The 24,721-nt window shown below is 37.0% G+C and overlaps 1 long non-coding RNA gene across 2 annotated transcripts in view; it reads right to left on the bottom strand.

Moving 5' to 3' along the window:
• LOC103278414 (LINE-1 retrotransposable element ORF2 protein) overlaps positions 1-24,721 on the bottom strand; it is a 313,002-nt gene that overhangs the window by 224,374 nt on the left and 63,907 nt on the right. For both annotated transcript variants that reach the window (XR_010004939.1, XR_506033.3), the window contains exon 2: positions 7,359-7,418. This is a non-coding gene — a long non-coding RNA (LINE-1 retrotransposable element ORF2 protein). The remainder of the gene's footprint in view (positions 1-7,358; positions 7,419-24,721) is intronic.

Here is a 24,721-nt window from a genome sequence, read left to right as displayed (position 1 = left end):
ACTTTTTCCATAAATTGATACAGATTGTTAACATTTAGTTAGCTGCTGTGGCGCAGCTGTTGAGCAGCTGCCTTAAATCACTCTGACCATGAGGTCATGAGTTCGAGGCCAGCCCGTGGCGGGGTGAGCACCCGTCAATTAAAAATAAAAAATAGCCCCTGCTCGTTGCTGACCTAGCAACCCGAAAGATAGTTGCATCTATCAAGTAGGAGATAAGGTACCACTAATAAAAGTGGGGAGGCAAGATTAACTAATTTACGACCTGGTATGAGGAAGTGCCGTCAGTGTGAATGATGAAGCAGCTGCTCCCCCCTGTGGCCAGAATCGAACATCCCCTCAGAAGAAAGTTAACTTGCCTCTGCGTGTGTGTCTCTCAGTCTCTGTTTGATGTGTTTATGGGCATTGAATGTTTGCCCTATGTGTGTTATAATGTGATCCGCCCTGAGTCCCCTTCGGGGTGAGAAGGGCGGAATATAAATACTGTAAATAAATAATAAATAAATAAGTGAAGAAACATCAGTGTTCAACAACAATTTCCTTAGATAGGCTACAAACCAGTAACAATTCTCATTCCTACTTGTTCCAATTTTCCCCATGAAATAGCAAACCTATTTTGAACAAAAGGCAACCCCATGAATTTCATCAGGTTTTCTTAGGCAAGGAATACTAAGGAGGTGATCTGAAAATTATTTCCTCTGAAATTCGGTCTACAGCACCTTCCTTGCATTTAAGCTCTTTATGTTTCTGGAAGCTTAAGCCATATGTTTAACCAAACATGGCAATGTGGCATGCAACCACATTATCAATATGACTTACAAATGCTCCTTGGTCACTCTTCCCTTTTCCTAACTATAGCAGAGGTGGAAAAGCTATGGATTTCCAGCTTCAGGGCAACTATTCATAAAAGTCTCACCCAACACAACAAATGAATAAGGTTGAGAGTCGCAATCCAACATTTGGAAGGCTACATGATAGCCATCCCAATTCCATATAGCCTGAAGAGCAGAGTCTATCTCAACATATTCAAGTCCTATCAACAGCATTGGGGCCCCTGGTGGCACAGTGCGTTAAAGCACTGAGCTGCTGAATTTGCGGACCTAAAAGTGCCAGGTTCAAATCCCAGGAGCAGAATGAGCGCCCGCTGTTAGCCCCAGCTCCTGCCAATCTAGCAGTTCGAAAACATGCAAATGTGAGTAGATCAATAGGTACCGCTCTGGTGGGAAGGTAACGGTGCTCCATGCAGTCATGCCGGCCACATGACCTTGGAGGTGTCTACGGACAACGCCGGCTCTTCGGCTTAGAAATGGAGATGAGCACCAACCCCCAGAGTCGGTCACGACTGGACTTAATGTCAGGGGAAAACCTTTACCTTTTATCAACAGCATTAGCTCCCCATGTAAAACTAATATCACTCTTCCTGGCTATTATGGCGCTCGTCCCTTCCTACTTCTTGCTAACAAATGAATGAGTATTTCAAAAACTTCTTCAATTCTAAGACACATGTTTTCCCCATATAAACACCTCTAAAAATGGGGTGTGTCCTACTATCATGGGTGCTTTTAAAAATTATAAAATGGGTTTTTTTTACTCTTAGTGGTACTGACATTAATGTGCGTTTTACAATCAATGACTTCTTAGAATCAAAGAAATACAGTATATAAATGTGTCCAGGTGTTAAAATCCTACAGGTAGGGCTTTTCCATGGTGAAGGAATTGTCTCAAAGGCTGCTTTCAGGCTCTGGAATTGCTTCCTGCAGGAAGTTAGGCTGCCTTCCTCTCTTATCTCCTTGTGGCAGGTAAAGACCTTTTTATTTAAACAAGTACTGTCTTTACTCGAGTCTAATGTGCACCTTTTTTGGCTAAATGATCTTGCCAAAATTAAGGTGTGCAATAGATTCAATGGTGCTCAAAACTGGATATCTCCCTCCCTTGATTTGCTGGGCCCTGCAGTAGCTCAGAGATGCCCCTTTCACCCTCCTCTTCCTTGTCTGTTCTTGCTGGGAAGTGGCAGCAGCAGCGACAAACATGTTCCATCTCTCCCCCCCCCCCCCCCATTGCATCTCAGATGGCACCAGCCATTTGCCTTTCTTAAGGGCAGTGAAGGGCATCTCCCCACAGAGAAGCAGCCTTGGAGGCAAAGAACAGATCTGGCTTAGCTCCTCCCTTCTTTCACCTTCTGTGTCTCCCCAAACATCCTTTTCCCCAGAGAAAAACAGCTGAGGAAAGCACTGCACGCCCCCAAAGGACAGCTCTTGTTTGAACCCTAGAGTAAGAAGGGACCCAAGGGCCATCCAATCATACCTCCTGCCACTCAGAAATACACAATCAACACCCCCAACACATAGCTATTGAGCCTCTGCTTCAAAAATCCCAGAGTAGGAAGGAGACTCCACCATGCCTCAAGGCAACATCTTCCACTGCTAAACAGCTTGGCTCCCCTCTTTTCTCTCCCTCTGTGTCTCTCTCTGGACTTAATGAGAAGCTGGAGCCCCTTTGTGTCCCTTTGGGGTTCCCAGCAAGGAACACTGGGGAGGAGAATTGCCATGCTCTTGGGAAGACACTTTAACCACCAGAGGTCAATGGTATGGAATCCTGTTATTTGTAGTTTGTTGAGGCACCAGCATTTTCAGGCAGAGAAGGTTAAAATCCTTGCAGAACTAATATTCCCATGACTTAAGTCAGGGTGTGCTGTGGCTTTTAGTTTTGAATATGTTTTTATGGATTTTAACTGTGATTTTTTAATGCCACTGATATTTAATTCTTCTTTAAAGTTTGTATTTTTGTATATTTTAAATTGAATTGAAATGCTTTTCATGTAAACTGCTTTGAGTCTCCTTGTGGAGAGAAAAAGTAGGGTATAAATAAACATAATAACAACAACAATAACAACAACAACAATAGCAGCAGCATTGAGCCATAGCTGTTAAAGTGATGCCAATTCTACAGTGTGGATGTGCCCTATGTTGTTCATTGGGCTCTGTTAAGAGTATTCGGAATGGGCACAGCACTCCTTGGCACAGAAGGCTCAAGATCTTGTAAAACTACAGCTCCTATGATTCCATATCATGGAGTCAAGCAGTTAAAGTAATGTCAAGATACATTTCTTATATAGAAAAGAGGCATCCAAGGAAGCTAAGGCAGGTTAATCAGTACAGACACTTTGAAGGGAGGGCTATCTGTTCATCTGGTTTTCTTTTTGATCACTGGAAACTTTGGTATTCTAATAATTTTGTATTTAAAGAAGGAGGTTAAGTATACAGCAGCTGTAACGTATACCCTTTTGGTCAAATTAAAAAGAATGATTTTTTTTTTGCTGCTGCACATTACATTTGCCAGCAAATACTTTTTTAATTTCAAAGTATTGAAAACCGAAGTGCACATTAGATTCGATGGCACATTAGACTCAAGTAAATACGGTATTTGCAGAGGAGGTTTTAATTATGTATGTGTGCATTTTTATTCATTGCAATATTGTTTTTTTTTTTTAAAAAATGATTATTTTATCTGTTTCAATTTATTGCTGTTTTAACCTATTATCAAACATAACTGTTTTTAAACTTTTGTATCATCAGCTTTTAGTTGCATTGTTGTGCCTTGAGTCCCATGATGGGAGGGAGGTAGGGCACACACAGAGAGAATTTTACTTTACAATTTCTACAATACATGGTTTCTTTAGATGTTTTTTGTTTCCTTTCCCTCTGAGTATAGTATCTATATGTACAGAAAACACAATCTTATTGTAATATCAAAAGACAGAAGGACTGTTAACCTAAAAAGTTGTCTGAACTTAGTAGCATTGCTCCTATGGTATTATAATCACAATCAGATTAGAAAAGGATCTTGTAGGTTATTTAGTTCAACTCCAAAAGAAAAGGAATGGTGAATATATGACATTCATTTTTTTCTGCTTAAAATATTTTAAATGCAATAAAAGAAAAGAAAGGTTATCTGTAGGCACACTCCATTTTTAAAAATATCCATGTATTTTAAACCAGAGCCATAAAATCTCTGGCCTGGCCATTTGATTGTACTCATCAAGGCACTTTTAATTAACAGTATAGGAAATTAAACACAAAGTAAGCTCCATAAAAAGTAAACTAAAAAGCATGTGGAATTAGGAATTTGCGTTTTCCATCCCTGCAGGCATTCATAGATTGAAAGTAATACAGAAGGTTGATTATAAGAATCTGGAAAGCTAGATGCCTCCTTTCCATGAATTTACACTTGCCATGCAGTTTTCCCTTCTTGTTTCTTCTACGCGGCTGCACTTCTAACAAGACCCATAACCCCATACCTGTGACTATAAGCAAGGAAAGGAAAGAGACCAAAAGATGAGTAAACTGCTCAACAGTTCCACACTTGAGGAATGCTGTATTATCAAGCACGTTATACAACAGATTGATTTAAACATTGTTGGAAGTTTTAACATTCTATACTTGAACTTGTTTGGTGGCTCTAGAAGAAGATACCATCTTGCATAAATCAACAAGTCGGAATAATACTGGGGTACTGGGTTCCTCTACTGACGAACATGGCCATACAGCCCAGAAAACTCACAGCAACCCAGTGATTCTGGCCATGAAAGCCTTCGACAACACATAGAATAATATTATTCAATACAACTAAAATATCATTTAATACAACTAAATAAACAATGTGACATATGCATGGCAAAGAAATGTAACACAAAAGTCAATTATCTCAGTATAAACACAAACTCTAGTGATAAAATGCTGTGGATTCACGGATACCTGGTATTTTGGTTTTATTTTTTAAAAGAACACGATCCTTCATAAAATCATAAAGTTCATCATCACTCCTAGAGTTATACTCTTTGGTATAGTCCTGTTTTTGTTGTCTGTAGATTGCTACAATCATGATTTTAATTGATCAATGTGTTGTTTTCTGCTCAATGCTAAAAATGAGGATCAGAAGTGCCATAATTGTGTTCTCATCTCTGGCTTGACCGGACTTCTTCCCAGCTTCATAGAAATGCATTTGGAGAGAAAGTTTATCTTTTCTTTCCTACCATTTTATTTCTTTCTTTAATGGTCAAGTCTCTGTACTACTCTTCAGAACAGAACTTTTTACAAAGCAGACTAAAATGAATGGATAAAAATAAAATATAAAAATTGGTGTTAAAACAATACACTAAAAGTCAATAGGAGAATAGAAACATCTTTGCCTGGCACTGACAGAAAACAGTGTGGCCACTAGGAGGGCCTCTTTAGGGACAGAATTCTACAAATAAGGCATTTTCACTCTGTAGGCTTGCTTTAGCTTATGAACACTGACTTTTTAAATTTTATTTTATTTTGGTGGCCTACAGCAGCGATTCTTAAAGTGTGCTTTGCAGAGCTGTTTGTGTTCCGGGAAGCATATTAATGGGCTCCGCCTCCTCCCCCTCGAAGTTTGTGTGGTGGGGGGTCTCCTCTGTCCTCTTTGCCCCTCCTCCAAGCATATGCGATGGTGGTAGCTTTCCCTCCTATTTCCTGCTCCTCCCTCTCCAAGCACACGGTGACAACTTTACAGCTGCGAGGGAAGGAGGGAATGAATGAATGTGAACCCAGAAAGGAAGGCATCATGCAAAGGGAGGGAAGCCATGCTGAGGCAGAAGGCAAGGTCTGGCTTGGGCTCCGTGGCCGGGCCTCCTTCCTACTTCTGCCAGGAGCCACAGCAGCACAGACCGTTTCTCCTTCTCCCCCTCCTTGCCCAAACCCCTTCCCCTATGCTCCCTTGCCATGCAGACCCTTTCCTCCCTGCCCCCTTGCCATGCAGACCCCTCCCCTCATGCCTTCTTTGCCTCCAGTTTGCAATTTCCTTCCCACCGCTCAGGGGGTACTTTAACTGTCCTTTTCCTGTATGGCAGAAGGGGGTTGGGCTGGATGGCCTCTGGGGTTTTTCACTGAAATACTGTTAGGTGTATGTTGGTTAAAATTGTCCTTCATTTTAAATATTGTATTGTTCTTTCCTTCTTTCCATTTTTTTGGAAACATGTGCGAGATATGTGCAGTGTGCATAGGATTTTTTTTCATTTTTTTCAATTAGTTCACACATCAATTAGTTCACACAAACACTCTCCACCCATCTGTCACTGGCCTGGCCCATCTGTCAAACTTTAAAATGCAATGTGTCAAAAACTTTGCCCATGCCTGATATATACATTTTATATATATAATATATAATAAAGTATATAATATAATATAATATTTAAACATTTATTGGGGTTCCATGAGAAACCTTTGCTTCAAAAAGGGCTCTGCAGCTGAAAAAATTAAGAACCCCTGGCCTACAGCTTTTATACAACTGGGAAAGGTTAAAACATTGTTTATATCAAAGTTTTAAAAATTAAACAACTGTTCAGGTAAAACAGAAGATTAAAACAGTATTAAAACATCAGAGAATAAAACACTATTTAAAAAAACACAAGACAAAAATAGTAGCCCACCAAAAAAGGCTGGGGTTTAGTTTTGGGCCACACGAAATACTTCCAATGTCCAATGCAAACTGCACACAAGGTTTTCTACAAATTTTCACTATGAAATACATATATTGGGAGACTTTAAATATCAATATATGAGAAAGGGGGCATTCTATTCCATGGTTAGTTTGATGAAACAATTATTTCCATACAGACATCTAACTTCAAAGTGAAGGAATGTAGATATATATTTGAAAAATGTTTGCAACAGAACAAAAACAAATCATCTGCAAAAGATTCAGCACCAAACACCATTTGAAATATATATTACTATAGTAGCATTACTACAGTAGTAATATACAAACTTCTGCTATTTCCTAGCAATTTTTGCTTTGAAATTGTGTGTTATATCAAAAGACTGAAATGCAAAAGAAGAAAAAAAACAGCTTTGCAATAAGTTGAATATTGTGTATTAAATTATTATTTTAAAGTTGTTTTTATCTAAGACATTCCTTTTCAGAACTGAAATACACAAGCAATTGTGTATTTGTCTGATAGGTTGCTATTATTTAAGCTGGTATGTTGACATTGTTTTTCATTTATAAAATTTTTCTGATTCCTCTTTTGGTGTTTTGGTATCTCCAAAGCCCTTCATTCTCTGATTCCATTCCACAGTGAATAGGAAACTGTTAAGAGTTTGAAACAAGGTCATTTTTCCAGGCCTTGGATAAGACAGGGCAAATGAGGTCCTCCCAATTTTATGAGGGAATATTGCTAATCATTGCTACATTATGAGCTTGCTCACATGCTCCAGTTGCTAGTTTGATGCTTCTTGCCCAATCCCTAGGATACTGGCATGCCTCCTTGTCACCTGAGAAAATCTTTAATAAAAGGTTATATCGACTATGTTTTCTTAAATAGCCCAGTGTTTTATTACCTTTTCCCCTCTGATTCCAAAAGGGTTAAACGCAGTTCCTAACACTTCTTTTCTGCGCTTCTGTAAAGAAAAGAAAGATTTGTGTTGATGCAACATTTCAAACAACATCTTTAATTTACAATACATTCAAATGACAAGGCATTTATCTTTAAGTAGATGCCTTATTGTGTATATACAGCAACATATAGCCATCTGTTTGAACAAGATAAAACAAATCCCCCATTCATTAACATTTCTTGTGCAGGTGATAAACAAAGAAATATGAAGCACTCATAGCCCACATATAGTTATGCAGTTCAGAGGAAAAGAAAAAAATTAAACATGACACCATGTTGTGGAAGTCCCAGTAGGCCCATAGTTAATGTTGCCATTTTATTTTTTTTTCAGGAAAAGTAAAGATTCTTCTCCTATTAGGAACAAATGTAATTGCTTGCAATAATGAGCATTATACCACTTTCTCTCAGCCTAAAGATGCATTTATGACAAATGTTGCAAGTAAATACTTTTAACAATTTAAGAGCTAAAAGTTGTATGTTTTAAAAATCCAAAAAAAATGATTTTGGAATCTCTATGTTGCAAATGGCTTTGTAGTAATAGGTAAAATTTCATGAGCATCTCAAGTGAGAGCTAAGAAGTTATTACAAGGGCCCTTTTTCATTCTTTAGTCGGGATGATTATTTTAAAAGCACACAGCCAAAAGCAAAATTGTAAAATTGTTTTTTTAAGTTCCTTATTTTGGAACTCACTCCCCAAAGAAAGTCCAATACAATCCTAATACAAAGGTAGTATTTGAAAATGTTAACTAAGACTTAAGTCATTTTGCAGCAAGAAAATTAGAATTACTCAGAAAAACTCAAATGCCAAAGACCTATTTTAGGTTTGCCCAAGGACTTGGGTGTGTCCCATGGAATTTTTGACATTTTTTCCTTTGAACCACAGAATACATATACCATATCAAAAAAGTGCTTATAAAAACCCTCCATTTCAAAGCAACATCATGATAAACTATTGTTCTAGAAACAGAAATGCGAATTTTTTTAAACACAATATATTTTTTAAAGCTTGGTACACAACAACATTGATTATTGAACTAGCTACACAACTCTTTAGTCTTAATCATTCGTTTTGTTTTATCTTACCATACTGAATAAATACAACTGACCCTTAAGATGATATAACACCTAACTCACAATTTCTGTTCATTATCAAGCCATTTTCAATGCAATGTAGTCCAGTGCATGAAAAAATTGATGCTGAGAGCCCATGCCAGATAATACGTATTAATAAGACAGAAGTAGAACAAGGGCAACAGAGCAGCTCCTGAGACATGGCATAACATAGACACACACATAAACACACAATATCACTTAAAAAAGTGAAATCCATAAACATGAAGAAAATCCCTTTATTCTCATCATTTGGAATAGTTTCAGATGCACGTGTAGGTCAAAACTACTCGAACTTTAAAAATGAAAGCTTAAACATACACAGTTATAATCAAACATCTGCTGTTTATGAAAGCTTACACTTCATTGTGGGTTACTGTCCATAAAAGTTTAAGTTTCACTGTTTTAAGTTTTCTGGAAAATGACAGAAGTGTATATATAAGTCCAAACTCAAATTAAATGTTTTAATGCTTCAGCAGCAAGAATTTTGAGACGACCAGTCCCATCAAAAGGCCATCCTCACATGTATATAGATACTCGTCAGCATTGATCAAAACAAAAACAGTTCTTAATGAAAGTGTACAAGAGCAAGGCACACATGGAAAAAGCCAAACAAAATCAAAGCAACAAAGAGACTGTCAATATAAACAAGTTACATAATGGTACAGCTTACATATGCACTGGCCACGTGTCATTACAAACAGAACCACAAGGAGCCAAAGAGCTATTTTGGGTTTATCTTGTACAGGGACATCAGAATCTACTCACTTTTGTTTCCAAATCTTAGAAAAGTTACTGTTTTGGACTAGATTCTCTCAGAAAGTACATCCACTGGTCATGTTGGCTGGAGAAATTCTAGGAGATGTGTTGCGTGTGCTCCCTCTCTCCCCCACCAAAAAAAATCTAAGTTTTGCTCCCCCCACCCCGGAATAGTCATCCCACTGTGCAAAGTCCTCCCTATTTCAAACACATTTTCTCATGGGCAACAGAGACTGTTGCTGTTGGGGTGGAGTAAGGCTACTTGTGCATTAAGTTTCAACATAGGTTTGGAATGAACATTCATGGAATTCCTCTAGCACTATCCACTTTTTCCTTTGATTCCGGTGATTCATCATAATAATTAGTACACTATAGTTGTGATCCAAGAAAAAAAAATCTCGGTGAGATTATGATTTTCTTCCCCCTGGATATGATAGACACTGTTTGTGGCTATTTTTATTGGTTTTAAAATGCACAATGAGGGTGGCTATGTATCTTACTTTGTAGAGGACAGCACAGATAGTCCCTAAGTTACAAACAAGATAGGTTTTGTAAATTTGTTCTTGAGATGAATTTGTTTGTAAGTTGAAACAGCTACATTTTTAAAGTACAACTCTAGACATATATATATATATAAGCTTTGGATTGCATAGGGAAGGGCTAATACTCCTGTGGTGTTTGTTTTGCTGTCTGAGCCCCTGTTCAGAAGATTTCACCTCATTTTCTGTCCCTGTGATAATTGGATTTTGAAAAATTTGCCTTGTTGTGGAAGGAAGTATTGGTGAGAAAGCTTCAGTTGAGACACCTTTTCCCCATGGTAACTCTTTCAGGAGGTAATTTGGGTCCCTAGAGATAGATATCGCTCACCTCCTGCTGTCTCACACCTGTTCTTAAGTAAGAGTAGTTTGTGAGTCAGATGTTTTTAACCCAGGGACTACCTGTATTCTATTTGAAGGATTGTCAGAGAAGACAATAATCTCTCTGAAGATGCTCTCTGAAGCGAGAGTCCAGGCAAAGGCAAAGAACAAAAAGGAGGAAAGGCCATACACCTTGAAGTTGCTTATCGATAGTCAGTGCATGGATAGCAGGATGAGCAGGCATGCAGCTCTCTAAGTCAGAGTGCTCTACACTGTGAGACATGTTTCATATCTCTGTTTAAATCACATAACAATCGTCCCTCAGTATCCATGGATGTCCACAGATTCAACCATCCACAATTCAAAAATAATGTTGTTTTAAATTCCAAAAGGCAAACCTTGATTTTGTCATTTATATAGGGAACATCATTTCAGTATGACACTGCATATGATTGGATTTGAGCATCAACAGGTTTTGGTGTCTATGGAGGGTCCTGGAAACAAATATCAGATACTAAGGGCTCAACACAGAGTAATTAGTTTTCAATTTCCTTTCATACATATTAATTAATACATAGATATTATATTACACTCTTGTCATGTTGGAGTGGTTTATATTTGAAATGCATTTCCTTTCTTTGGAAATAAAATGCATTTTGACACAGGGCTCCTATTAAATACAATTCAGAGATGCTACAGGATATAAGGATGGAGTGGCTTATATTTTAAGATCTATATTTTGGGGTCCTAATGATAATAAATAATAAACTTTATTTTTACACTGTCCTATCTTCCCGAAGGGACTCAGGACGATTTCCAACATGTAAGGCAAACAGTCAATTGCCGGAATATAACACAACCTACTTAACAAACAAAATATAATCCTAAAATACCAAAAATCTGTTTAAAGTAAAAATAAAATATTTAAAAAACCATTAAATATAAAGATTCTTTAATATATTTGATCCTATATATCTCTTATGGTTCCCAAAAGGATTGCTTCCCAGTTTCAAAGATGGAGTATATGATACAATTAATTGTACAATTGCATTTGGGTGTATACTTATCATTTTATAATGCAACTAGCTGCCAAGAGAACTTCATGAAACCATACTGTCATGGTATGACATGTATATTTTTAATTGATTAAAAGTATTTTGCCAAAAAATAAAAAGGGCTACCGCTGAGAGAAACATACGTCCTGATGACCAAATCCAATTATAAAAACACAAAAAGTAATACATATTTCCTTTCTTACTTCAGTTTTTTCTATTTCTTTTACCAAAAAAATTGAGTGGCATAATTAAATAGTAAGTACTTCTGACCTTTACTTGCAATACTAAGGAAAAGGGTTTTTTAACGTACAACAATGTGACTAAGAGAAATGGAGATAAGCTTAACCTTTCACTTTGAGTGCGGCAATGTTTTTTAACCCTCCTCTCAGCAGATGGGACATTTTAGCATGCTAGAGTCACATTCTGTTGCAAAAGTCACACAGAACTAGACCTAAAAGGCAGACATGTTATGACACTGTCACCTCAAGAATTTTATTTTAAAATATTTCTGAGGGGCAGCCCCCTGCTACATGCATGTTTTTTAATGGGACAAAAATCTGGGGAAAAAATATCCCACTACGGAATGACCTGTTGCAAGAGATTTGACAGCTAAATCAGCTGTCAGGATTCAAACCCTGAGCTGAAGACCCACCTCTTCCACCAATCAACTTTAGCTTGCATTTTATCAATGAATTTTAACCTGCATTTTAACTGTGTCTGTCCTGTTATATGTATCTAAATAGTCTTTTATTTTAACCCTGTTGTATCCCACCTTAAGCCACAAGGGCATGGAGGTAATCAATGTGTTCTTGTTGTTGTTTTAACAGTAAAATGCCACCACACACACCCTCCTGCAATATAAGTCTTGAGGAAACTGGACGAGGGTTTTCTTTCAGTCCAACCACTGTCAGAGACATGTTTCTTGAGTACATATGACAGTGGGTTTAGTGGCTGCTCCTATGCAGAGAACTAAGATAGTTCTCCTAGTAAAAAAAATCTTTCCGTTGGGGCAACTTTTGACTATTAATTGGGGAGAGGTGATTTAATGTTGTACTTCTGTCCTGTATGTAATGGCTTCCACTGTGTTTACATTATTTTAATTAGTGTTGTTTTCAATATAATTTATTGGTTTTTAACTGTCATGAACTAAATATCTATTATGTCATTAGGATAGAAAAGCAAGTTGGGCCAGAAGTGATAGAAAATCCTATCTTTTGAAGGGACTCATTTACCTCCATAGAAAAGCTTGTACAGTATGGGGGTTAACATTAGAAAACCTGCAGACAATGTATCACATTCAAACAATATGTGGCATCCATAACTACTCTTGTGGGCATGCGTTAATATTATACCTTACAATACACTGAAATTCCCATAGGGTCAGAAAATACCAGAAAATATTCAGTGCAATTTTTAACAAAAATTATGTGGAAGAGTGTTAATTTTTGCCTAGATCTAAGTGAGATGGATTGGATGCACTGCAAAAATAAGAAATGAGCAAATGGACTGTGGATATATAATAAAAGCCCTTCAAGTATGATGCTTGTTTTTTCCAGCTAGCTGTCTCCATTCTTCTTGCATCATCCTTAAATACTGTCTGAAAGCTTATTTTTGTTCATGAGGTGCTTTTGAAGATCCATCAGTGATGGTGCCTCCTAATTTTTTTAAGTCTCTACCTTTTAAAGTGCTTTCAACTGGATTTGTTCTATTTTTGTAGTGTACTTTCTCTGTATAGAAGCCAAGGCCCATATGTCATGGAGGCACTATATAAATGCAATTTTACTCATTGTAGTAGAAAGGCAGGGCAGGAGAAATACAAAAACAGCCTGCATTTTCAGCCAGAATGTCTGTAAGAGGAGTACAAATAGTTTCCCCTTATGCTACACTTTCACATTCAGCCTGTGTCAACTGTGACTAAAACTTATTAGGTGTTACATATCAAATTAGCTCACCGTTTATCTTTGTCTAGTTACAGTGAAGGGAAAGGGAAAGGTAACTATTACCATGGCAATATCATACTGGCCTTGGTTGACCTCCTCTATTTGCAGGTATAGCATGAAAACCAAGTAGTAAATGGGATTTGCTGAACAAACTACCTTTCAGCCTTGGCACAGCTCTCTCAAAATGGAATGCTAAATTGCCACTGAGGGAAACACATATTGCAACTTCTGTTGAAGAAGAGGTATCATTCACCCATGGTATCAGTCCAAGATTGCCTTGGCACAGAGAGAAGGTACAAAGCAAGAATATCCAATTACCCTAGTACCTTCTTGAAACCTTAGTCCCATATCTACATAGTAAAAGTGATAAGATAGACAATTCTAACTCTATTAAGATTGAAGGAATGTACAGTTCCTTCCAAAGGGGTAGCATTTCACTCATTTGCTACATTAATATTCTGCCTTTCCTCCAAGGCATTCAATATAAATGGAGATCCTGGCATTCCTTCATCTTGATACTGGCGATGCCTTACTTTTGTTAACTTCAAATGTATTGGCATTTAACATTCTCATTCTACTACAAATATCTTTCTATCTACAAAAGGTGCAAGTAACTCCCACCTATATACTTCTTTTCTGAAAGAAAGAGTAGTGAGAGGTTCTTGCACTATTTGTGATTTTTTTTTTTTGCAAGATTGAAATTTGAGAGGGTTCCTGTGACTTTAATGGTTGTGCAAAAGAGGGACTTTTAGCAGATCTTGCTTAACAAGCAACAACTCTGAAATACCTTCTATACAACTATTAAAGGTACAGGAGCCCTCCACAGTTTTCACTCTGGCAACTCAAATAATAGAATAAAAACGTTAAATATGCCACATCCATTTCCTTTTTAATGTTAATTGTTTATAACATCTTAAACAATTATATTCAACACCAAACCTTTGCTACATGGGAGGTAAGCTTTATGCAATGGAGTGCATTATTAAACCAGGATGATAGGAACTATGTTTAAAAAGAACATTTGTGTGATCGATGCAAGGGTGAAAGAGGTTCTAACACATCTCCATTTTAGCTATGGGGCATGGAGATGTGGTCACATTTCCATGAGAATATGGCTGCTGAACTATTAGGTTCAATTCTTTATATTTCCTTTTCATTCTGAGTCTCTTCCTTTCCTTCGTGGAAGCTTTGTTCACTTAAAAATCAGCACACATGAACCAGAAATAAATAAAATAAAATAAACCCTCTAAAGTCTATAAAAAGTACACAGAGCAACCTGCTTAATTATTAACAGGTAAACACATCGCATCCTGAATTATTTACTTAATCTTTTTCAACTACAAACCTCAGACTTTTAGAGCATGAAATACGTGCTTTCTTTAAGAATGCAAAACAATTCCTTCAGAAAAGCATTTTTAGGTGGGGATGGGGGGGGGGGGGGCAGGGGGATACAATGTTTTAGTTAACCCCATGCTGCCGTTGTCCCAGTTATACTTCAGTGTGCATTGAGGCACAGTAGTGAGCATTGTACTGAATCAAATGTTTCTAAGTGGCACTTGGTATTGCACACCAACCTTCTTTAGTAAGTGCTTAATTCTTTTAGTAGAACTGTAATTACATGAGATTTCACCTAAATGCAAAATTGTGGGTTTTCCCCCCTTAAAGAAGTGATTTCTTTAAGATGCCATGCAAGAGGTTAGCTAGTAAAAGACACAAAAAAAGAGATGGTGTAGAATAAAAGCCCAAGGAAACATGAATTGTGGTACAGCGATGCTGTATTAATTATTCCAGTATAATTGTACAGCTGTAAAGATGTGTGAGGCACTCTCACTGAAGGTGGGACATTTGTTGTTAAAAATGCCCCAATGCATTTTGGGCTTTTTCTGTTCTTTTCAAGGGTATTTTTCTATTGCATTTCTTTCAAAGGACAACAGGCCTTCGTTTCCAGAGAGGGAAAGGAGGGGAAAATGCATACCAAATTCTGAAAAAGCTTGAAATACATTAGAAAGAGGGGTTTTTTTTAAACAATTATCTATCTCAATCTCTCTCTCCTTCCCTTTGAAAGTGCTTTGGTAGGACTCTTGGTTTAAATTGTAATAATTATTTATGGAAAAATAATGTTGGAAAATAGCTGAAAAATTCTGAAACCAAATGGATAATTTTAAAAGAAGGAACCATTTACCATAACCGCATCACTCATTTGGACTCCTTGCTTTGCTTTTATTATGACTCAGCAGAGCCCCTCATTTCCGAGGCAGTGGAAGTGGGAGTTCACTCTTGGCCAAAGAAAAAAATATATCAAAATGTATATGCCCCAAATATTGAAAGGAGATGAAAACCATGTTTGCCAATCTGTTTTGGCTATACTCCTTCTTTCCCGACTACGTGAAACAAAACAAGGTAGCCAAGGCAAAGAGAGAAACCAGAAGGGGGGAAACACAGTTCTACATCCCAAGATCTACAACTATTAAAGAAACAGATAGCATTAACTTCACAAAAGTGCAAGAGAGGAGAAGCATTCATATGAAAGTGATTTGGGCCTGTAAGCATTTGCCAATGGGGACAGGAAAGGAGGAAATTCTTCATGTTTTACACAGGCAACTGAATGAGGTGACTAAACCCTTTGACACAGCAAAAGGAATTTTACCAATCAAGATCATAAGGATATGATCACACTTCTGAAAGACTCCACTAGATAAAATGCATACAGGCACCTTCATACAAGTAGAAAATTAGCACACCAGGAAACACTTGGTTGGAAATGTCTCAATTTTCTAGTTGCATCAAGCTGCATTTTTGATCCATCATTCAAAATTATTATGCCCTTTCTGTAACTTTGAGTAATATGAACCATACCATGCCATAGGACTTTAACACATTCATCTGCCTGAGAAGAGTATTCCTGCTGCAGCATAGAGCCTAAAAATCCATTAAAAATCAAATTACATATTTATGTACATATTACATAATTAGTAACATGATAGTTTGTACAAAACTTTTTTCCAGGCTTACTGTACACTTCTATAATAGACCACATTATGGCGGTGCATTAGAATTTCATGCATTAGTGCACTGCATAAAAGATACCCCTAATTCAGCAAAAGGTCAAAAGATCAGGTCAATGTATAGAAAAGCATAGGTGGTGAGAATACAAGACCACTGCAACTGATTTTAATTTATGTTATCAGTCAGATTTCAGTACTGGTATCCAAGTTCATACCCCATCTCCTAAAGGGCTTTATACAATCTCCTATTTGCTCCTTCTCTCCTAGAAATCTCACCAGCAGTACCACCCATGCTCATTTTTTATTCATTTATTCAATTTATATCCATTTTTCTCCCAGTTCAGAATCCAAGGTGGCTTACAAACAATTAAAACAAAATGCAATACAAAAGTTAGAATAACAATTTAACAAACAATTCTATTCAAAATCAGAATTCTGATTTCTCTGAAATCCCCTCCACCTCACCCCCTTTTAATTCAGGAATCTTAGCAGAAGTGTTTTAGCCTTTGCTCTTACCTGCTTTTATTCTGCCTCAAAGAGCTCTCTCTTGTTTCCTAGTCCTTTTTTTTTTTAAATGAAGTCTGACCCCATCACACCTTGGAATCTTGACTTGAAACTAGCCACCGATAGAGTATGGTCAACAAGATGTCAAAGATATTTACAGCTCACTATCACTTTTGAAGAATATTTGGAAACTTCTGTTGATGTAGAATACTGTTTCCAGATTATGGCATGTGACTTCCCTTACAATAGTTGAACTATCTATTTCTAGACACAATTCAAATTTCTACTTATGACCCAGAAAGTTCTGTATGATTTGGTTCAAGTATCGTTACCCAAAAGACCTTATTATTGACATATCTTGGACTTTAAGAAGTTCAGGAGAGGTTATTTTTATTGGATTATTTAGTATTTTATTTTTACCATATATATTGCTTAACACATTTCTAAGTCAACTTTTGTTTCATCCCAAATATTTCAGAGTGGTGTAGATAAAAATTAGAAAGGCTCTACAATACAACAACTTAACGCTTAAACATAAATAATGAAATCAAGAGTCTTGAAACACATCCTCAAATATTTCTGAGTACAATAGGAAAAACCCATATATTTATTATGCCCTAAATATGTCTCAAGAGTATTAAAAATATTGAGTAGCATTTAAAAAAATGTAAATTTAGTGCTTTAAATATTTTAATTTAAGATGGCCTCACCCAGTTCCTTTAAAAGGATATTAAAGAATACGAAGGAACTATCAAGAGTTTCACAACTAAAATGGGAAATAGTAGTGCAACAATCCCATAACGTTATATTTGAAACTGATTCTGCAAGATAAGATAAGAGACACTGAGTTATATCCAACATTGTCATCCCATTTATGCTAGATATTTCCTCCCCTGAACATGTCTCTCAATTGAACTCTCTTTCCACTAATGTTGTTCAAATTATGCCTCAGATAGAGAACTGCTCTTCAGAGGATGCCAGGCAGGATGATATACTGCCCTAGGTCAGAATGAAAGATACAGCGTTTGAATACTCTCCATACAGAAGTGACAGAAATGAAAAATTGAGGTTTCAAGTTTGGTAGCTTCAAGTTACAAGTAGTCAGTTGTTCAAATTACATCTTTAGTAAAAGAAGAGAATACAGATATAATGAATAAATAAATAAATAAATAAATACATAAATAAATAAATAAATAAATAAAAATTTCATAATCTGCTAAAGAAAAATGGAATAAGACTATGCAAGTGCCCAGGGGAGTGACTAGACTAGAGACATTTGAAAGATGTTTGAACTACTAGTCAAAAGCATTACTAATTAAATCCATATAGCTGTAGCTCCAGGGAAGGCCATCAGGGGAGTTCTGTATGGGGATGGTGGAATAGTCAGCATAAAGTGAGCTTGTATCTCTTGGATTAGATATCTGCAGCCCCAAATAAACTTCTGGGAAAGTTTACTTGTTTAACGCTATTATATCTCTTGCAGTAAGTTTGGTTTTTAGTGTGTGCAAACTTGGAGGAGGCTTGCTTGCTTGTGTGTTCATTAGAGTAATCCCTGGTCCTCTACCTAAGCACAAGGACTCAGGAAGGCGAGCCATCTGGTGAGAACTATTAGTAAAAGTAACCAGCTGTGTGTCACAGGGTTCTGTACTTGGCCCAGAGCTATTCAAATCTTTCTAAATGACTTAGGGCCATTCCACACAGGCCTTTATCCCAGAATATCAAGGCAGAAAATCCCACAATATTTGTTTTGAACTGGGTTATCTATGTCCACACTGCCATATATTCAAAGCAGATAATGTGGGATTTCATTCAGTTGTGTGGAAGGTGTCTTTGAGAATGGAATGGAGAGTAGGTTTATCAAAATTGCAGATTATGGGCCCGGGCAGTGGTGCAGGCGGGAGAGCAAGCCAGCTGCAATTAACTGCAATGAATCACTCTGACCAGGAGGTCATGAGTTCGAGGCCCACTCGGAGCCTATGTTTGTTTGTTTTTGTACTATGTTAAAAGGCATTGAATGTTTGCCTATATGTGTAATGTGATCCGCCCTGAGTCCCCTTCAGGGTGAGAAGGGTGGAATATAAATGCTGTAAATAAATAAATAAATAAATTATAGCAAATAGAAGGGGTAGCTAATATTCCAGAGGAAGACAACCAAAATGGTAAAAGATCTGGAAATCACGTCCAATGAAAAGCAGGTTAAGGACCTGTTATGTTCACTCTGGAGAAAACAAATGAAGTAGGACCACAATAGTCATGATTAAATATCTGAAAGGATGTCAAATTGAAAATGGAGCTAGCTTGTTCTCTGTTGCTCCAAAAACTAAGGCCCCTTCCACACAGCTGAATAAAATCCCACATTTTCTGCTTTGAACTGGAATATATGGCAGTATTGACTTAGGTAACCCAGTTCAAAGCAGATATTGTGAGGTTTTTTGTCTTGATATTCTGGATAATATGGCTGTGTGAAAAGGCCCTAAGACATGAAGCAATGGATTCAAATTACAGGAGAAATTACACCTAAACATTAGGAAGAACTTCCACACAGCAAGAGCTCTTTGACAGTATGATATGATGGCTTGGAGTGTGATGGAGCCTCCTCTGGAGGTTTATAAATAGAGCTTGGAAGACCATCTGTTGGGAGTACTTTGATTGTCTATACCTGCACAGCAGGGATTGGCCTAAATGGCCCTTGTCGCCACTTCCAACTTTATGTTTCTATGAAAAAGAGAATTGGATGAACAGTCAATAAGACAAAATAATGGCAAGTTATACCTTTTTGGAAGAGAAAGTTAGACATCATTCTTGATACTGACAGTAACATAAGTCTGGAAATAATACAACACTCACTCATGCAACTGTCATGTAGACAACTTATACATTTTCAGATCCTGACAAACAACTATGCCCTTAGTAACAATGGTCAGAAACCCCATGCAAAAAGAAAAAAGGTTGAAAAGTCCATATGATTAATCGTGCTCTTGGCTTCAGTCACCAGTCACAGGTCTGGAGGAAAATGAAGAACATATGCTGCGACAAAAGTGTAGTGAACCAAAGATAGATAGATAGATAGATAGATAGATAGATAGATAGATAGATAGATAGATAGATAGATAGATAGATAGATAGATTGTCTCCAGAACCTTCATGACTGGGGAAAACTGAGGGAATGTGTACAGAAGTCCAGATCCATCAAGAAGAAGATACTTTTAGTCTGAGTATCTTATATACTCCTTGTCACAGATGGGTCCAGTTATTTTGAATGATTTGAAATATCATTTGAAAATGGCCACTTGTGACTTTTGTATTGTAATCAAGGAACTTCTCAGCTGAAAGTGATATCTTGAAACACACACCAAGCCAATAGGTTAAGGATTAGTTGAAATAGTGTGGAAAAGCTCGTGTCACCTTATTTGTTGAAATAAAATGAGATCATCATATTGTCCTCAAAAACCAAGTGAGAAAGTAGTGATTTGGATACTCTATTGCTTTGGGAAGTTTTTGAGAACACTGGTCTAAAGAGAGTCACCTGCCATGTGAAACTGGAATGATGGATCCATCAATGAACTAACCACATTATCAGGTTTGGCTTTGGGTTAGCAAGGGTACTTTCCAAAACTGGTTTAATCATATCTGATTAACGCTATTAAAATCCCAGTTGCAGAGCTCACTTATTGCCATTATTTCTTCCACAATACAGCCTTACGTTTTGTAAAATAATGTGTCTAGCCTATAATACCTGAATTTCCAGGAGAGACATCTGTCATCATGTAACAAAAAGCTGTGAGTTATTAAACAATCTGTCAGATGCTAATTAGGAAGGACTCTTACTTGGAGTGTCCATTTCCCAGTGGAAATGGGTTACAGACTGCTACTGAAAGAGTCCTAGGCAGTGCCTGCTGAAGCATGTGATAGCGACAATGACTGCCATGAGTTTCACAAAGTCCTGGATGGTATATATGCCATGGAGAATGAGGCAAGATACACCTCTGGAGCTAAAATGATTAGAATGTCAGAATAAGCTTGAAACATACCTCCCAATCGATATGAGTGGAGTAAGCTATGATTTCATACAAAGACTCAAATCAGTCAGTTGCATCAAATTGAGCTCTCTTGAAATTTATTGCAATCAGGATGGTCAACACACAGGAATCACTGGTGATGTTTTGTTAAGAAAGCACCTGTCTCTGGTTATTTAGTCAGCCAACAAGTTTACTTTTATCAAAAATGGAAGCAAATCTTATCACTGGAAGCCAATGAAACCCAGCATTTTTTGTTATTTGCCTAGACAGAGTAGGCAAGAAAGTTCATCTGAGGGTATGACTTCTACTCCATAACAAGTGCCTTAAAGAATGGAAAAGTAAAATGAAGCAAATTCAAGAAACAACATAAACATGAAGGGAGGAAACCCAGGCAAAGATGAAGAAAGACAAGAGAAAACTAAGAAAAAAATATTTGCAGATTCTCAGAGAATTTTCTCAACAGAAATAAAATCCTTAGAATTATGCTGACACAGTGAACAAAAAAGCAACTGTGGAAGAGTCACTTTTCCACAGTTGAGCATGCACAATGAAGTCATGGGAATGGGGTTACTACTGAATGGTATTCATCAGTCCTAAAAGGTCCCTTTCATGATTTTGCACAGGTGTTCTGGTCTCAAAAACCTTGTGAGCCACAAAGTAAAATTCCAGTAAGAATAGAAGAAAAAAGAAAAGAAAGGTAGACATCTTAAAATGGAAAACAGTACATAAAATAAAATGTATTATTTAAGACAATTGAGATACTTCGCCCATAAATATTTCTTGTAATACAGCAAGTGCATGTTAAGTCTCACAGAGTTTTTCAAAGAGCCCACTTCGGGTGAAAATACTTGTCCATTGTACTATTTCTTCTTATAGTGTAACACTCTCATGAAACCATGCTTATCAATTTATTTGCAATCTTTGTATCCCACCTCTCTACATGAGGTGATGTGAAATAGTAAAAATAATGCAACAAATAAATTCTACCTGTTAAAAATGTAGCAGTCAAAAAAATCTATAAACTCAAGCAAAGCACTGTAAACATACCTTTAAAAGTAAGATCTAAAAATAAACACATGTTCCTTTTGCTCAAATGAAGATGAAAATATGAATAATTTAACAGTCACCTAAAAACTGTATTTCCACTTTAACAATTATTGTGAAAAATTATTATATTATTTATTTTTTTATTGTATACCACCTTAGGAGGGCATGAATCAAAACACTGCTTATAAATCATGTAAGTGGATGTTCAAGCAAGTAAACAAACCAATAAGGCATAATACATACTGAATAAGAAATGGACTAACATCACTAATTTAGAAGTGCACCCATTGGTAGCTTTTAATGAAATATCGGTCATCACTTTCTGGCAACGTACAAGACCAGGGTATGGATCCAAAGTCACACGCACAAACAGTAAAAAAAAAAATGCCAATCTCTTCATCCAACAGGGATGAGCAACTGGATTCAGAAACCCATATTATGCCCCTGTGACCCTTTAAGGGCCACCAACATTTCCAATGAAGAAACAAAGTTCACAAGTGGCCAGGTACTGACTTATGGTTGTATATTTGTTATGCAGGGGTGATTTGCAACCTTTCAAAATAGGTTGGAAAATACCCTGGAGGCTTTCAATAGAGGTAACTCCTCTCCTCCCCAGACTTATTGGTCTGTGAAAAGATTGGTTTGGGGAGTCTGGAAAAGTTGAGAGTTGCAAAACAAGCCTTGTGAGTACAAGCGGTCTCAAACCTACACCTTGCTCATTCCTGCACTAGAACTGCTTGCACTGCATTCAATTGTCATTTCAGCTGGTCTTCTAACCTGAAAAGCATTGATTTTTTAGGACTGAGGTGGCAGGGAATGCCAGTTTTGCAAGCAGAATTCTACTACTCCTTAGGCTCCAACCCCATTAGACATACTGCAGCATACATTTTATATGTTACCGCAAATCTGTTAATTTTTTCAGATGCCCCAAGATGCTTGCTTTCTTATTTTTGGTGCAACAAGGTACCCACTCCATAACTGATTGGGATAATGTTTACCACAGTCATGGGGGAGGTGAGTTTGAAGTCAAATCCCATCTGAAAGTTAATTTTAAGAATAAATATAATGGCACACCAATGTCCCTGAAAATCATTACACACCTGTTCCATTCTGGATAGTTTCAGCTTATCATTATACTTGCTTTTTTGAAAACTAACTTTCTAAATACCTGTGTTAACTTTATAAACAGCAGGGCTGGGAGAGGAGACAGGATATAAATAAAATAAATGATAAATAAATAAGTTCTAAATCAGATAGCTATTTAAGCTGCAATCCTCTCTACAGGCTTCCTTGAAACTCGGTGCCCGTGACTTCAGTGGCACCTGCTCGAAATGCACAGGATTGGGCAGCTGCTTTCATTAATTTGCTTTTTTATTCACTTACATGTCAGCTAAGATTTGAAAGGATTTTTCTTCCTCAGTGTGTGTCTGTTATCACTAAGCGAAAGTTTTAAATAATAGCAAAATATTACTGGGACTGCATCCTTTCGAGATTTTGTGAAAACATAAGGTCAAAATAGTTTGACTTGCACATATTAATAGTCAAGAAAAAATGAATAACAGATAACACAATAAAATTTAAAAAACCACAGATTGCTTAGAATTTAAGTACAAGGCCATTTGTGCTTAACAACACAATCACACCAAAGAAATTTAGCCTTGTGCATATTTTTTGTATATTTACTCTTCTTTTAGTATGAGGAAGTGAATACCTCTCCTTCCCTCCAAATTTCACTGCAAACCATATGCTGCTGGATAATACATTTTAGTACTCCTGCCACATACGTCATGGGAAACAGTTCACTGAGGAGTACACAATGGTATACTGCAGCTTTCATTCACAATAAGCCATTTTCTCACTTCTAAAGGGAATCTATTTGTCCTTCTAAACATGAGCAAACTATTATTCCTGAAGTGCCAAACTCCGAGTGCATGTGCAAAGCTCTCTCCCTCCACTCAATTGTTGGCAGAAAGCAACGGTTAGGTACATGCTCAAAGCATTCAGGTCAGGGATTACAGAAAAGCCATTGAGCGTGCTGCATTAACTTGAACTTCATGTTCTTGTCACAAGCCTGTTAGTAACTGGAGTTGAGCAAGCTGGCAGAAAGGCCATTCTGAGCCACCTCACATGATTCTCTATTAAATCTATTTATTTTATGTCCACGGTTAGATACCAGGGGCTTTGCAGATGGTTCTCATCATATCAGAAACTACAGCAACTATCGAAGGATAATCGCCATGGTTTATACAGAAGGTTTCATCCCGCTCTACTGTCCACTGGACACCTTTTATTCTACACTGAATGCTCAAAAACAGGCTGCTGTGAAAAGAATAACCTTCACACAATAGATGAGTGAAATCTTTTTTAAAAATTAAAATGGGCTACCAGATCAGCAAGTTCCTTCCCATGCTCAGCTGCGCACACATACACTACAATGACATCAACAGGCTATATTTCTCTTTCTTCTGAACTTCTTCAAAGAAAATTAAATGCAATCTTATTGGAAGTTGTAAAATAATTACACACTCAAAAACAAAATTTTGGAGACTAATTTTTTCACAGTGAATGTGCTACTAATACATATTTATGAATACACAATTGTATATCTTTGTATGTCTTCCTTTGTTTGTTTTTTTAAAAGCTATAAGGGAAACAGAAGACTGGTGTGCTTTTTATTCCTTCCTCCAAATTTCATATGTTGGGTTAGAATTTTAATTGTAGATTGATAAAGGCAGGTTACATTAATTGTTGCTGTCATAAACTCAGTAACTTTATATTTTAATACTGTAGAAACTGTGAAATATCCTGATTATAGAAATGAAGGCCAAGAAAAAAAATCAGGTAAATATATTATGGTATAACGTATGATGAATAAATATTTAATGCAGCTATTCATATATTCATTCCCCTCAACCCACATAATCCCTAAAAACTATATATCGGGTAGACTTTTTATGACTATACACAGGATCTTACATCACTGCGATTTCTGATCTTGGTTTCCTTTTCTC

This window comes from Anolis carolinensis, chromosome 3, assembly GCF_035594765.1.
Source record: "Anolis carolinensis isolate JA03-04 chromosome 3, rAnoCar3.1.pri, whole genome shotgun sequence".
Classification (NCBI taxonomy): Eukaryota; Metazoa; Chordata; class Lepidosauria; order Squamata; family Dactyloidae; genus Anolis; species Anolis carolinensis.
The sequence above is the reverse complement of the archived record's forward strand: the minus strand, read 5'-3'. Positions and strand labels throughout refer to the sequence as shown.